Genomic DNA, 17637 nt, shown 5'->3' on the forward strand with positions numbered 1-17637 from the left:
TGGTTTTAAGGAGAGCTTTCTAATCTGCTATCCTATACTGTCTCTTGTAGATATTTTCTATATATCCATGTATATCATAAGTTAATCACATCATCTTATCCTGGGCAATTTTGTCCATGTTCTCCCATTCATTTCTTATATAAGATTTACCAAACATGTAGGGGTAATCTTTTTAGATTTGGTTGATACCAAAGAGACACTCATCCATATATAATCCCCTCTACATCACTACCTTACTGATCTACCTTCTTTTCTAATCATATATTTCCTTGATAACATAACATGTCATATAAGACACCTAAGCTATTGTAGAAGCTGTACTACATTCTTTTTTCAATAACAATACCTCTTTCCATTGCCCTTTGGCTTATCCTCAACTTTGTTTCTTCATAGATTGGTAATATTCCAAGATACACAATTATATTTCATCACTAAGAGAACATCTGCATTCAAAAATTGGATTTTTGTTGTTGTTGAAGAGCAGCTAGGAATCATTGAAAATACTATGTGATATCCCAAACCTACTATCTTCCTCCCAATTACTTTACTCTTTGCTATGTTATTCTGAATTCAACTCATAATCCATCTTCAGTTATTGTTGTTGTTCAGTCATTTCAGTTGTGTTTCTCCTCATGAATACATGTAGGGTTTTCTTGGTAAAGATACTGGGGTAATTTGTCATTTCCTTCTCTAGATCCTTTCAGGATGAGATAATTGAGGCAAACATGTTGCTCAGGGTCATGTAAGTGTCTGAAAATAGATATGAACTCAGGAAGATGAGTCTTCCTAACTTCAGTCTCAGGACTATCCATTCTGCAATATAGCTATGTATTTAATATTTAGTCACTAAAGCAATGGACTAGTCATCTCTCTACATAGTATAACCTTGACAATAGAATTTTTATAACCATTTAGCTTTTCCTAATCAGACTATTCTTTTGATTAATCATAGATTACCATGAGAAGATCCTATATTATCCCAGGGTCTAATGAAATCAGTACAAGTACAATATTATTCACAAATAAAACCATCTGGAGTATTTCACCATGTAGGAAATCCACTTCCATTGGAACCTTGAATAAATTCCCCTCCATGGCAATGGTGGACATTTTTGTCATGCATATGTCTTTTCATTTTATTTATTTTTCATTTAATCTTAATAATTAGAGCATCCTGGAATGGAGTTTTATCTCTATGATTCCATCACTGAGTAATCTAGTATAATCTTAACTCTTAACATGTGCTTAAGACTCCTTGTTGAAGGAAAGTCTTTAAGTCTGTATTTTGCTGTACTGAATGTGTTAGTTCATTAGACTCAAGTCTTGTCTAAATATGAAGGAAGTAATCATGGCAGGTACTCATAGTCATGTGGTTTATTACAAGGATGAATAAGTTCAGGAAGAAAAAACATAACTTCATATTTATCCAGAACCTCAGAATTCTGATGTTGAATTAAGCACCAGCATCCAATATAACCAAGAAGTATTGATCAGAAATGAATTAGCCATGCTTTTCTGGAACAGAAGGAGTTTATAAAAGTAGGTTCTAATGGAAAAAGTTTGTCTATTCTTTAATCATTTCTTACTCTCTCATTATGTCTTTCCTCTAATCTCCTTCACATGATGTTATATTCTATTATTATATACTTCCATAATTTATTTCCCCCAGGGTTGTTTTGTTATTGTTCTATCAATACTTTTTCTTTGAATGAGGAGGGAGAAATATATATGACAGCCATTTATAGTAGTATAAGATACAAATAAATCCAAGATACTCTGTAAGCCTATTTATATACTACTATCCTCATCAGTCTACTCTTAGAATATGTTATTTATACATAAGCAAATATATATATATATTTGTGTGTGTACACATGCATATAAGTATATCTATATACATACATGTGTATTTATATATATATATAAAACTCTTACCTATGGCCTAAAAGACTTTCTTCTTGCACTGTGGGCAGGGAAAAGAGACCATTTCCTTGGTCTAAAGTGATAATTTTCAGAAGATGAAGAAGCTATCACTCTTTCCAATATTTGACACCTCATTTAATAATGATTGGTTAAAATCAGGTCTTCCTCACTCCCAAGTCTAACATTCTATCTACTAAGCCATCTAGTTGCCTCTTCATCAGATCTAGAGATACATAAATTATGGCAAATGTTTATATATTCTATGAGAAACTTGTGTTTTTCTGATAGACTATGGGTCTGTCTATATGGAATATGATTATAGCATATCTCTTGTATGTATGCTTGTCTACCCCTTTTTACTTCAGTTCATACTGAAAAAGTAAAGTCTTCCATCTCTTTAGAGATATTTAAAAGAAACCTTCTCAAATCTACCTGTGAGTATGAATCATTTTCAGATGTAGATAATCATTGTGGTTTTCATTTATCATAAAATAGCCACACCTGATAATTCAGTAAAGACCCACCAGAGGGTAAAAATTAAATAAACAGTAGCTTCCTTTCAGATCTTTTATTCTCCTTCCACTTTCTCTCTCACTGAACAGATAGCAGGAGAAGACAGGGACCAAGTATCTAATAGATATTAAGTGTTAACTATTTTGCAGCTATAGAGGAAAATGGTGGACAGGGAGCTGGCATCCAGAGATATGGCACACTCATTTGATCTGTCTACTTCCCTTATCCCATATAGCCCTTGAAATGGAATGTCTATCTGCCTCTTCTTCATACAAATCTCAAAATCCAAGTTTAAAAAAAATCAACAAACTAGCAGCTTCTGGATAATTTATTTTAGCCACTTCTGGGGTCTAATTTTTCTATAACAATGCTTTCAAATTAAGAAGCCTTTGAGTTAATGAGTTACAAAAAGGAAATGGCATACCTCTAGTGTATATTGGTAACACCTTATCAATTTTTTTGCTTCAAAATAATTCATATACCCAATTGTGCATACCCTTTGATCCAGCATTGTCACTGCTGGCAAGGAATTGGAAAATGAGTGGAGGCCCATCAATTGGGGAATGGCTGAATAAGCTATGGTATATGAATGTAATGCAATATTATTGTTCTGTAAGAAATGATAGGCATCTGATTTCAGAAAAGCCTGAAAAGACTTTCATGAACTGATACTAAGTGAAGTGAGCAGAACCAAAAGAACATTGTACACAATAATAGATGTGATAATCAATTATGAAAAATTTGGTTCTTCTCAGCAATACATTGATCCAAGACAGTTCTAGTCAACAGGATAAAAAATGCTATCTGCATTCAGAGAGAGAATTATAGAGACTGAATGCAGATTGAAGCACATTATTTTCCACCTTTTTTTTGTTTGTATTTGCTTTTTCTTTCTTGTGGTTTTTTCATTTTGTTATGATTTTTCTTTCATAAAATGACTAATATAGAAATATGTTTAAAATTATTATACATCCATAACCTATATCAGTTTGATTATTAGTGTGAGGAGAAAGGAAATAAAAGAAGGGAAGAAAAAAATTTGGAACTCAAAATATTGCAAAAATCAATGTTGAAAATTATTTTTATATGTAATTGGAAAAATAAAGTACCATCAAATTTTAAAAAATCTATAGTTCAGGAATTGTATGAAAATAAACAACTATGCCAGAGAATCTGAATACTAGATTATTTGACTTTATTTTCTCTTGACCTGGAGTCCATAAGACCTCTTTACATTCTCAAGGCTGTGTCCCATGATCCACCAAAATGGCCAGTATCTACACAACTATAATTCTGTGAAATTGGAAGATTGAAAGTAGCAATTTTCATGGTTAAAATAAGCAAGTACAACAAAGATAGAAAGCAGTATCTAAGTATTTAGTATCAAAGTTCCCACAATTACAAATATGTTATTCTAATACTAGTTAGTTATTTCCACTTGAAATCATCTCATACACAGGACATATAAGAGTTTGCTTACACAATAACTTTAGGAGAATCCTTTTATTTATTTTTAGCAATTTCTGAAAAACTGGTTTAGCCAGAGAAATTTGACTTTTGTATAAAGCTTCATATATTGGAGTATCTTTAATTTGTGAATTAAATTAAATAATTATAACAGGAAATCATCTGCCTTATCTTATGTAATTAAAATAGACAACATCAACTATATGAAATTGAAAGAGTTTTTTCACAAATAAAATTAACACTACTAAAATATAAAGAATTGTCAGCCTTCCATTGCAATTGTCAATTGGGGGAAAATTTTATATATATATATATATTTCTGATAAAAGTTTGATATTTAAGATACATAGGCACCTAATAGAAACATATTTGACCAAAAGCTATTCTTCAGTAGATAAGTGATTAAAGGCTAGTTACCAACAGTTCTCAAAAGTAGAATTATAAACTAATAACAATTATATGAATTACCCATCAATTGGGGAAGTGGCTGAACAAATTGTGTTATACAAACGTAATGTAACATTGTGCAATAAGAAATGATGAACAGGCAGGTTTCAGAAAAGATTTATAAGAACTGATACAAAGTAAAATGAGCAAAACCAGGAAAACATTGTACATAGTTTCAGTGACATTGTGTGATGATCAACTATGATTGACTCAGCTCTTCTCAACAACATAATGATCCAAAACAAGTACAAAGAACTCAGGAAGAAAAATACTTTTGACAATCAGATAAAGAAATAATGAACTAGGAATGCAGATTGAAGCAATTTTTCCCCACTTACTTTTTGTTTTCTCATGTTTTTTTTTCTTTTGATCTGTTTCTTATTTCACAACTGTGACTAATATGAAAAATAAAGCAAATTTATAAACTATATCAAACTGGCTTCAGAAAAGGGAAAGACACGTAGAGAGAAAAATTTGGCACTTAAGATGTTATAAGAATGAATACTAAAAATCATTTTGACATGTAATTAAGGAGAAAAAATAAAATACTGTTTTTTTTGGTTTAGAGTTAAACGCTTTTTTGCATTCTTTATTTGTTTTTTTATTTCTTTTTTTATTATAGCTTTTTATTTATAAGATATATGCATAGATAATTTTTCAGCATTGACAACTGCAAAACCTTTAGATCCAACTTTTCCCCTCCTCCCCACCCCTTCCCCCAGATGGCAGGTTGTTAAATGTTAAATGTTAAAGTAAAAGTTAAATACAATATATGTACATACATCCATACAGTTATTTTGCTGTACAAAAAGAATCGGACTTTGAAATAATGTACAATTAGCCTATGAAGGAAATCCAAAATGCAGGCAGACAAAAATATAGGGATTGGGAATTCTATGTAGTGGTTCACATTCATTTCCCTGAGTTCTTTTGCTGGGTGTAGCTGGTTCAGTTCATTACTGCTCTATTGGAACTGATTTGGTTCATCTCATTGCTGGAGAGGGCCACTTCTATCAGAATTGATCATCATATAGTATTGTTGTTGAAGTATATAATGATCTCCTGGTCCTGCTCATTTCACTTAGCATCAGTTCATGTAAGTCTCCCCAGGCCTTTCTGAAATCATCCTGATGGTCATTTCTTGCAGAACAATAATATTCCATAACATTCATATACCACAATTTATTCAGTCATTCTCCAATTGATGGGCATCCACTCAGTTTCCAGTTTCTGGCCACTACAAAGAGGGCTGCCACAAACATAAAATACTATTTTTAAAAGACCTTGAAAACAGTAGCCTGTAGATAAAACTTTCAGCATCTCTAGATTGATCTGGATGCTAACTTAACTTCAACAAGCCTAACTAGGGTTGTATCTTTTAATCAAATGGGATGTGGATATGTAATCTAGAGAGACTCACATAAGTCTCTATACTTGGAACTAAGATTAATCCTTTTTTACCCTTGCTTTCCTTATAAAATATCTCCAAATTTCTTATCTTCTATAACCTACCATTAGAAAAAATATTAATACTTAGAGGTTTTTAATTCTGTTGGGGAAAGGGAAAAAGATGGAAAGAGGGAGGGAAAGATATCTACATATTTAAAAGTATATAGATAATTAAGGTTTGGGGCCCAGCTGGTGGTTTTGCAAAATGACCTCCTACTGTAGCACTGCAAAGTTATCTCTTTAGGTATGGTCATCATCTTTCCATAATCTCAGTACCTTCCTGAGGCTTAGAAGGATAACCTGAGATGAGAGAAATACACAAGAAACCTTCTTCCTAGGAAAATATATCAGCATTCCTCTGACCCAGGATAAGCCCAGAAGAAATCCAGGAGAGTACTTGGTAGCCAGGGTATTCTAAAAGGGTTACTTCATAGATTTCTCCAATTCTCTCTCTAAACATTTCTGGTGCCTCTAGGAACACCAAGTTTCTACCTCCATTCCATCTCAATTTCAGCCAAGGTATGATTTCAGACAGTCCTGGTGGTATGAGAGTGACTTTCAAAAGGGTTTTCTTTGCTTTAACAGTCACTTCTTCATGCTATTTATCCTCTCACTTTTCATCTCTCCCAGTGCCATTTTTTTATTGCTTCTTTCTTTATGATCTGTTGATTCCTCCAAATCTGTTTTTAGATTCTACTTGGAGTGAATGCTCATTCATATGATTAATTTGCAGCAAACAAACCCTATCCAAGAGTTCCTTCTGTTTTCAGCTCTGCTTTAGCTCCATTTTCCAACTCTCCAATTGCTACTCTGTGGGCCATTTAGCAGATTTCTGCCATCCTTACCTGCAACTGTCAACTCCTAGCTTTTGCCTGAGGCAAACTGTTACATAAGTGACAAAACAAGGCAAATAGGATTCATGCCAGATGATCCTCTCTCCTCTTCCCAGCTATGCCCAATTTCAATTTCCCATCCTGATTCCTGAAAAAACACCTTTCTATTGCTTGGGAAGGTGATGGTGATAACAGCTTCTTTTAATTCCAGAATTCTTTACCCAGAGACCATGCACTTGACTTGTTGTTGGATTTGGTTTTGGCTTTTTAAGAATTTTTATATGGTACAGTATAGAGTGTTGAGGATAAATTAGATGTAAAACTATTAAATCTAAAAGGAATTTCTTGAGTAACCCATAAATGGGAGAAAAGGACAAGTAACCATGAATCACTCCTTCTCTCCATGTGTATCACTTCCCTCTCTTTTAATTTACAGTAAGTCACATTTTTCTCCTCTCATATTTTTGCTTCAAATAATGTCATAGCCTGCACCTAGGGCCCCCATGTTATTATGCTAGTGTCTCCCAAAGATAACCCTGGTTTTAAATCATGAGAACACCAAAAATAATGGTAGCAAAAATTGATTGGAGATGAGTTCACATTTCTAGCAGCAGGTAAAAGCCCCTGTAGGGACACTGCAAAATGACATCTAGCAGGAGAATCTTCAGCCATCATTTACTAGATCCACATAGAAGTGTCAACTAGTCTAATTAAGGTGATCTTATTATGTAAATCACCCTTGGATAGGCAACTTAGGCAGTCATTTAGGCTTCTAGATAGGTATATAGATAAAAGTTCACCTGGCCATATTCATGACACTATCCAACTGGACAGTCTTCACATATTTCTACTGAGCATGCAGTCACTACTATAGCTGGAAATGTAGAAAAGCCTTTTATTCAACCTCTCTTTCTTTACAAAGTCTTCTGAAAATTTTGTTTTTCATAGAAGGTGATAGAGGAGGCTTGAAAAATATATGAGATTCTATGAATGGGAAATGAGAATAAAGTACTTTCTAGGCACAAGTGTTGATCAGGGCACAGACACACAGATGGGAGACTGAGTGCCTTATATGAGGAATAGCCAGAGGACTAGTTTGACTATATAAACTAAGATGAAATTTGATAGCATTTCTGATCCATTCCAAGTCTGAATTTTCCCTGGATTTGCTCTTTTTATTGAGAAAGAAAAGAGAAAAGATACCAATGTGACTGCACAGGAAGCTTATCAAAGAGCTCAGATTTTAAAAGGAAGTATAGAAATGATGGAGACAAGGGCATATAATTCAATACCAAAAAAAGATATGGTCCTAGAAGAAAAGTATCTGCAAAAGTAAAAGCCTGAATGAACTGAAGCTTAATATAAGGGTTAAAAATAGACTTAAAATGGCTTTTTGAAATTATTCTGTGGCAAAAAAAGAATAAGAAAGAGACAAGAGCACTAGTGGGGTTGGATAGGACAAAAGGGGATGGTAGAAAAAAGGCATATTGATTTATTTCATATCTTATTTCCATTTTAACAAGCTAGAAAAAAGTTTTTATTAAACTAAATAAGAAATAAGAAAAAAACAAAATAGAAAAAGACAGAAAAGCAAAAAACAAACAAACAAACAAACAAAAAAAAACTGTCATGTACCCAGAAAAACATCAGGAAGAATTCAAAATATATAACAATAAATTTCCATTTCAAGAAAGTATATATAATGATAGAAGAGATTAAATTCATGACTGTCCATCTTTTCTTTGCTTCCTTGTAGGTTATTCTTTTGTTCGATGCTGTGTATTTTTAGTTTATCCTTTTTTTCCCCATTCATCTCCCACCTATCTCCCCCAAGCAGGCTAGTTAAGCACAGTTATGTATATATGTGTGTGTGTGTGTGTGTATACACATATTCACAATCTCCCACATATATATCTATACACACACATGCATACAGACATACATAGATATACATACATTTATACATATGTAAGCACATATCTAAAACAATATTAATATAACTGGTATATAATGTAGATTTCTCTCTTGATTGAATATTTTAAATTTGACTTTGAGATCGATGATTCCTAGCTCTACTTTTTTTTCTAATAAATTTTACTTCTGATCTTTGTTATTGTGTTTGTGTATATCTCTTATTTCCTATCCCTGCTATCTCTTCTGCTTTAATTCAACTCCTTAACTTGTCTTGCTACTATTTAAGCTATCCTCCTCTATAGATCCTTCCCTTATCTTCTCTCCCCATTCTTTCCTTTCCTCTTTATCCTATTCCCATTAATTTACACACCTTATTCCACTTGAATTAATCTAAACATCCTTCTGTACCCCACCTTATCCTATGCCACCCTTTCCCCCTTCTATCCTTTTCCCATTAATCTATACACCTTGTCCCACTCCCATAACTTTCCACACTCTTCTTTACCCTACCTAATCCTTTATCCCTTGTCTATTAATCTACATATCTTGAAAAATGATTTTCTGTAAAGGTAGTATAAAACTAAAATACCACAGATTTTAAATTCAGGATAGTGAAGTAGTAATTAAGTGAGAATCTGACTTCTCTCAATGAGTTTAAATTATTTGGCACAAATTATATCACAATGCAAAGAAGGAAAAGGATGTTATAATTGAAGCACAGTAGGCATTTCTTAAGAAATTGTAGAGAGAATAGTAGAGGTTTCCTAGGATCTAAGATGGACAAACATATCAGTTTTCAAAACAAGGACAATTATAAACCAGTGAGCTTTACTTTGATTCTTGAAAAGAACCTGGAATTGATGGTTTAAATTATAGTTTGGGAGTAAATTAAAAAAAAAAAGCATTATCTATATGAGCCAATATGGGTTAATTAAAACAAATCATGGCATTGGATATGGTAGCATACACCTGTAATCTCCTGCTATTCAGGAGAGGATACGACTGGTGGATAACAATTTCAGGATTGAGAGCACCAATAAATAGAGCTAAAGCCAATTGGATGTTGGTACTGTCAGGCACCAAAACAGGGAGCTGCCAGAAGCCATGGCCACTAAGTTTCTGATGAGCTAATTCTGATCACGTTCAAGCTTCTGGGCTGATAAGCAAGTAGCTTAAAGGAGGCTTAAGGGAGGGAGCAGGTGGCTGCTGATTTCCAACCTGGGTGAGATAGAGAGACCTGGTCTCAAAGCAGACAAATAACACAAGCATGCCAAACCTTGAGAGACATAGGAGATGCTGGCACAGGACAGCCCAGTCATGATCACATCAAAGAAGGTGCTGGGTTCCATGAGTGAAGCAGAATTGCCTTGGATCAAAAGAAACATGAGATGCACAAAATTAGAGACATCTCCACTCCAAATGTTCACAGGGTTATGTATTATTTGTGTCCTCGATTGATCTAATCAGCCATAGTCAGCTGCTCCATACCTTGACCCCAACAGTGATATTGTTTTGGTCCTCCTCTAAAACAAAGAACAACATGCCAAAATGTCTTCATTGTCTTTGTTTTGTCTTTAAAGTTGACTCATTAATTCATTCGTACAGAGGTTTCTTCCTGTACCAATACAGATCTTACCTTCTCTACATCTTATATGGTCTGAACATCCTCTGGGATACAAGGTGTGATTAGAAATGCTTACTCATCTGCTCTCCAAAAAAGTAGCAAATTTTTAGGTTTAATTTTCACCATTAATAATTTCTTTATCACTTTAATAAGTCTAGATATTCAATAAAACAAACCGTGCTTTGTTATAATTGCTCACACAGTTCTCAGATCCATTTAAGGACAGACTGAACGGTTGTGACTTACCACAAAGTAGAAGAAGGATAGTGCACTAGTCATATAATAGTCAGTGTGACATAGTTAATAAAGTTAATAAAGGGCAAGTTAGCAAGACACGGGTTCAAATCCTGTCTCTAACAAATGCTTTTGACCCAGTACCAGCTATTAAACTCTTCAATTCATCAGTCTTCAAGTTACAAAGCTCTGTATCTCTGACAGGAATTGCATATCAAAGAGTTTCCTCCAACAAAGAAGAAATTACAATTCTCCAACAAATTAAAAAGAACAATAGATGGCCTACTCAATAATTTTTAGTTATTCAAGAGATAGACCTAATAAATCATATAAGGAAAACTATATGAATGAAAATGAGGATGATATGCAATTGGATAGCCAGTTCATAGAAAGTGATACATTTGTGTGTGGTGGGCACTTAAGCTGAACAAAAAGTTGAACTTAGAATTAAATAGGAGGGAGAGAGTAGATTTGATTTGGGAAATTTTGAAGTACATTTAATGATCCTAAGCTATAAAAATCTATCTTTTCAATACAAATGCTATCCCTGTGAAGCCCTGTGGTTTCAAATCTTGGAAGCAATAATATTTTTTATTAGTTTTTATTTACCAGATATATGCATGGGTAATTTTACATTGACAATTGCCAAACCTTTTGTTCTAATTTTTCTCCTCCCCCCCCCCAGATGGCAGGTTGACCAATACATGTTAAATATGTTAAAGTATTTGGAAGCAATAATTTGACTTTATTCATCAAATATTTATTAGATGCCTTTTATTTGTAAAGCACTGTACTGGGAATACAATAACTGTTACAGAGTTATTGTGATCATCAAATGGAAAAATATATGTAATATACTTTAAAAATCTTGAAGTGTTATAAAATATTAGCTATTATCTATATAGAAAAAATGATACAATATAAAAATACAAGAATTTGATCAGAGAAGCATCAATAACTGAGAAAATCAGGAAAGAACTTGAGTAGGGGTGATACCTTTGAAAGAAGCTAAGGATTTTAACAGGCAGAAGTGAGGAATGAATGCATCCCATCCTTGGAAAACAGCCTTTACAAAGACAAGAAGATGTAAAATGGAATGTCCTATTATGGATAAAAACAAGTAAACCTATTTGGATGGAACAGAAAGTGTGTAAGAAGGAGAAACATGAAAGAAGACTAGAAAGGCAGATGAGAACTGTATTGTAGAAGGCTTAAAGTATCAAGTAGAAGATTTTGTATTTTATCCTAGAGGTACTATGGAGCCTCTGAAGATTTCTGTATAATGAAGTATCTTAGGAATATTAATTTGGAAGATGTATAGGAATGGATAAGAAAAAAAGGAGTTAGTAGAAACAAAGGGATAAAATATGCAACAATTGAGATAATCCAAGAGTCCAAGAGAGAGATGATAAGGGTATGAATTAAGGCAGCAACCTTATGAATAAAAGGAAGAAAATAGATGCAAAGGAAAGAAATGGAATCAACAAGATTTGGTAACTGGTTGTCTATGGGAAAAGAAGAAAGGACAATTTCAGGATTTTTGAACCTGCATGACTAGAGAAAAGATGATAGTCTCAACAGAAGCTGGGAAGCAATGAGAAGAGATATGTAGTAGAAGTTTGGGGATTTGGTTCATGCAAGTTTTTTGCTGACATGGGACTAGAATTTAAAATGAGACAAGTTCAGGAGAGAGATTAGGGCTGGATATATAACCAAGATTCATTTGTGTAAGGTGATAATTAAATCCACAGGAGCATTGACATTACTGAGAGTGTATACAGAGTCAGGAAAAGAAAACTCAAGATAGAGTTTTGGCAGACATTCAAGATCAATGGGTAAATGATAAGTGATAATCCAGTCAAGAATACTGAGTTGTAGGAAAATAAGCAAAATAGAGCAGTGTTGTGGAAATTTAAAGGAAGAGAGAAAGAATAGGTAGATAACTGACGAAAGCTGTAGATAAGTCAAGTTGTAGATGAGAGAACCTAGAAAAGGTCAAATGAAAGAAAGGAGAGATGAAAAAATGGATATAATTGAGCATTAGCCATTTTTTCCAGGATTTTATGAAAGGGAAAAGTAATATAGAGTGAAAGCTGCAAGTTGGTCAAGTGAAGGTTTTCTAAGACTAGAGGACAGATGGCTATGCTGTATATATATATATATATATATATATATATATATATATATATATATATATATATATATACAGTTATCTTGCTGCACAAGAAAAATCGGATCAAGAAGGAAAAAAAAAACTGAGAAAGAAAACAAAATGCAAGCAAACAAGAACAGAATGAGAATGCCATGTTGTGGTCCACATTCAGTTCCTACAATCCTTTCTCTGGGTGTAGGTGGCTCTCTTCATCACTAAACAATTGGAACTGGTTTGATTTATCTGATTTTTCTTGTACAGCACGATAATTGTGGAAATATGTATAGAAGAATTGCACAGGTTTAACATGATTACTTGCCATCTAGGGCAAGGTGTTTAGGGCATAGGGGAAAGGAGGAAAAAAATTTGGAACACAAGATTTTGCAAGGGTGAATGTTGAAAATTACCTATGCATATGTTTTGAAAGTAAAAAGCTTTAATAATAAAAAAAAATAGAGGAAAAAAAAGAATCAAGGAAGGAGCCAGTAGATAGAGTTGGGGGTTAGAGAAAAAAATCACTAAAAGGTCAGGTTCCATAAGAAACAAGAAAAGATGGCATCAAACGTATAAGTAAAAGAATTGGCCTTCATGACAAAAAAGGGCTATCTCTTGTTCAGAGACTACAGCAAAGGAAGGCAGAACAGGGGAGAAAATATTCATGGAAGATGAGTTTTACTCCTTCGGAAAGTTAGGATAAATATCTTTGATGGAAAGGGATAAAGTAAGGGTCTTATCAATGGCTTGAGGAAGGAAAGGAAGGTTTGAAATAATGTAGGGAGTATGATTGAGAGCCAGTGAGGAAAGAATAAAAAAGATTTCCATGCAGCAGTGAACTGTGAATTACCCTTTTGCCCCTTGTTTTCTAAAGCTTGTAGCCCCTTTCCTGTGGATTCTGTATGTACTTAGAGGAAAGTGTGTCATAGACTTTCATCGGAATGTTTTGCACCATCTTAGAATCTGCTCCAAAGCAACCACTTCCATCTTCCACCTATGGAGCCTCTGAAGATTTCTCTATAATGAAGTGTCTTAGGATCTGTGTCTTTAAAATATTAATGAGGAAGTTGTGCAGGGATAGATAAGAGAAAAGGGAGTTGGACTGATACAATACAAGTCATCTTCCAATTTATGCTGCCATCCCAATTTTTCAACTGGGATGTGGAGAACCTCTAGATCAAAGAAAGCAACCTTCCTTTGAACTTCAGGTCTCCCATCTCCTTGTATACCTATCTTTTAAGGGTAGAGGAGTGGTGCTCTCCACTCAGTGATGAACTTTGAGTTCCCACCAGGTCATACCTTTCATTGACTTTGAATTCCTGTTTATAATTATCCAAACCCTATTCCATACCTCCTAAAACATATTCCCATTTCCTTCCAAAGTTTCACCCTAATTCCACCTAGCCCTTCCATTGTGTCCTCTGGAATGCTTTTTTCATTGGCAATAAATTCCCCTTCCTCTTAAATCTATTTCTCTTCCTTTTTCCATCTACTTTCTCTTACTGGAAACTGGCTTTCCTTTGAGAGTAGTGATTCCCTTTCTATCCCTTTCCAATACTCGACTACCTCAACACGCTCTTTTTTATAAATGTTGGAGACACAATTCCCTGATTTTTCTCCTACCTATCTGACCATTCCTCTCTGTCTCTTTTCCTGGATCCTCTTTCAGATTATGCCCTCTAATCCTAAATGTCCCTCAGAGTTCTGTCCTGAGTCTTCTTCTCTTATTTGTTTTTTCTTTCTTGTGGTTTTTCCTTTCTGTTTTGATTTTTTTTTCTTTACAACATGACTAATATGGACATATATTGTTGGTGGAGATATGAATGGATCCAACCATTCTGGAGAGCAATCTGGAATTATGTCCAAAAAGTTATCAAACTGTGTATACCCTTTGATTCAGCAGCATTACTACTGGGCTTATATCCCAAAGAAATACTAGAGAAGGGAAAGGGACCTGTATGTGCCAATGTTTGTGGCATCCCTTTTTGTAGTGGCTAGAAACTGGAAAATGAATGGATGCCCATCAATTGGAGAATAGTTGGGTAAATTGTGGTATATGAATATTATGGGATATTATTGTTCTATAAGAAATGACCAGCAAGATGAATACAGAGAAGCTTAGAGAGACATACATGAACTGATGCTAAATGAAATGAGCAGAACCAGATCATTATACACGGCAACAACAATACTACATGATGATCAATTCTGATGGAAGCGCCTATCTTCAACAATGAGAGAATCCAAATCAATTCCATTTGATCTGTAATGAACAGAACCAGCTACACCCAGAGAAAGAACACTGAGAAATGAGAAAGGACCACAACATAACATTTCCACTCTTTCTGTTACTGTTTGCTTGCCTTTTTGTTTTTTCTTCTCAGGTTACTTTTACTTTCTTTCTAAATCTGATCTTCCTTTTGCAACAAGATAACTGTATATGTATACATATATTGTATTTAACGTATACTTTAACATATTTAACTTGTATGAGACTGCCTGCCATCATGAAGGGGAGGGTGGAGGCAAGGAAGGGAAAAGTTGAAACAAGTTTTTGCAAGGGTCAATGTTGAAAAATTATCCATGCATATGTTTTCTATATAAAAAGCCATAATAAAAAAGAAAAAAACCACAAAAATATTTTAAAGACAAAAAGAAAGGAATGCCTTAAAACTATATTCTAGTTTAATCATTGACAGAAATAACTAGTTATAGGACTCACCTTTATCTATTGAGAAAGGATTAACTTATTAAATTTTTCAAAGAAAAGAAGGGGCTATGTTTTATTCCAGAAGTGAGGGGAATGATACCAAAGAGAATGGAATTCTGAAATATTAACCCAGATTGTATTTTATTGCTGTTGTTCAAGTTTCCTATAAATATTATATGAATTCTTCTTGAGGAAAAGAGTTCTGTTAGAAGTTCTACCTATTTTGGGCCTTTCCCAATACAAAAATGGTTGGATAAATTAATGATCAGCTAAATGAAATAGTCTCTGGCAGTCTTAGTTTTAAAAATTACATAATCCAGTATTAATTGTTTTTATTTGATTGTTACCAAAAACAAACAAACAAACAAAAAAAAACAATCCTTGCCCTCAATAAACTAAAATTAGATTGAGGAGTAATAGAAATTAAATACAAAGTAATTATCTAAGGGTGGGAAGATTCCTGTTATAGGAATCAAGATAGAGCTCTTATAAAAGGTAGCATTTGTATTAAAAGCCTTGAAGAAAACAGAATTCTAAAGGAGACGGGTGAGAAGGGAATGTATTCCAGATATGGAGGACTTGTCCAATAGATACTGGTATGGGAGATAGACTATCACGGAAAACAGTAAATAGGTCCATTAAACATGGAAATATTTTGGAGCCCGACTACAAAGATTTTAAATGCTGAGCAGAAGAGTGTCTCTTTTATCCAACGGTCAAGAGCAGGCTTGGACTTCTTGGACAATCAGAATGCTCACACCTGTGATTTTGTAATATCAGTTTGCTAGCCATGTGGAAGATAGATTGTAGAGAGGAAAGGTTAAAGAAAGGGATACCAATTTAAAGGTTATTGCAGTGATTCAGGTGAGAGGTGGTTGAGAGCTTGAACAAAAATAGAGGCAATGAGAGAAAATTATATATGTGAACAGTACTGTATGGATAGAATGAACAAGATATGGCAACTGATATGAAGAGGGGTGAAGGAGGGGGAAGAATTAAAGATAGCAAGTCATTGGAAAAAAGACTTTCATTTGTCATGAGGGCCATAAACCAAGGTTGTGGAGTGAATAAGAAAAGATAAAGTAAAAACAATTAGAGTAACACTTTTTTCTAGAAGTTTGATGGCAAAAGGGATGAGAAATATTAAAGAATAGCTACAGGGAATAGTAAGATCAAGTGAAGCTTTGTTTTGTTTTTGAGTATCAGAGAGAACTACATAGAAGGAGTTGACCATATCATATTCCATGGACATAAATATCATCTCTATCTCTATGATGACCACCCACCTATTTATATATTCAGTCCTAAGATCTATCCTGAATTCCAATTACTCATCATTAACATCTTAGTGGACATTTCAAATCAGATGTTCCATTGACATTTTAAACTCAGTGTGTCTAAAATAGAATCCATTACTTTCCCTCCAATCTCAAATCCATTTCTTCTGAACTTTTCTATTTCTCCTAAGGGTACTACTTTTCTCCAATATACAAAGGTTCTCAATCTCAGAGTAAATCTATCTCCACATAGTTAAGTCTTAATCAATTCTACTTCCCTAGCATCTCTCCCACCCATTCCCTTATCTTCACTCATTCGGCCACCATCTTCTTTCAACTTGTCATCACCTCTCATCCAAACTATTGCAACATAGCTTTCTAACTGGTCTCCCTGACTACTTTCTCCAATCCACCTTCCATACTGCTAAAGTGATTTTCCTGAATCTCAAGTCTTACCCAATACATTTCCCTGATTCTCTAAAACCCTAGGATCAAATTTAAACTCCCTTGTTTGGCATTCAAAAATCTTCACAGCTTGGCTCTGATCTTTATTATTATGTAATATGCTCTTTTATCTATTCTTCTGGTTAGACAAACTGTTATTCTTTCAAGTCTTCACATACTATAATCCATCTCCTATCCTGGAAGTCCCCCTTCCCTTAGCATGAACTCTTCTTAGAATCTTTTATTTCCTATAAAGCTTAATTCAAGTACTATTTTTTATATTATACCCGATGCCCCCAGTTGTTAGTGTCTTCCCCAACTCTAAATTAGCTTGTATTTATTTTGTATATTGCTCACATGTATATTTTTCTTCATTAGTAGACTGCAAGCTCCTTGAAGACAGAGACTGTTTTGGTCTTTGGGTTCCTAGCCCCTAGCCCCTAGGAATTTAACAAATGTTTATAGATTGAGGATCAAATCATTAATTTATCAGTGAGATATATGCCCACCAAAGATGTTCTCCAGTATCATGAAGAATGTATTATAAGTGGAATCCTTATAGATTGTAAGATTAACTGGATGATGTTTATTGATAACACTATATTTACTATATCTAGTGCAGTAAACATATGGTTCACCTTTAATGAAAAAAAAAA

General features: G+C 34.0%; 1 protein-coding gene across 2 annotated transcripts in view; it reads left to right on the top strand.

The window, feature by feature from the left end:
* Window positions 1-17637, top strand: part of IPO5 (importin 5) — a 110898-nt gene that overhangs the window by 35018 nt on the left and 58243 nt on the right. The window lies entirely within an intron of this gene.

This window comes from Sminthopsis crassicaudata, chromosome 3 (genome assembly GCF_048593235.1).
Source record: "Sminthopsis crassicaudata isolate SCR6 chromosome 3, ASM4859323v1, whole genome shotgun sequence".
Classification (NCBI taxonomy): Eukaryota; Metazoa; Chordata; class Mammalia; order Dasyuromorphia; family Dasyuridae; genus Sminthopsis; species Sminthopsis crassicaudata.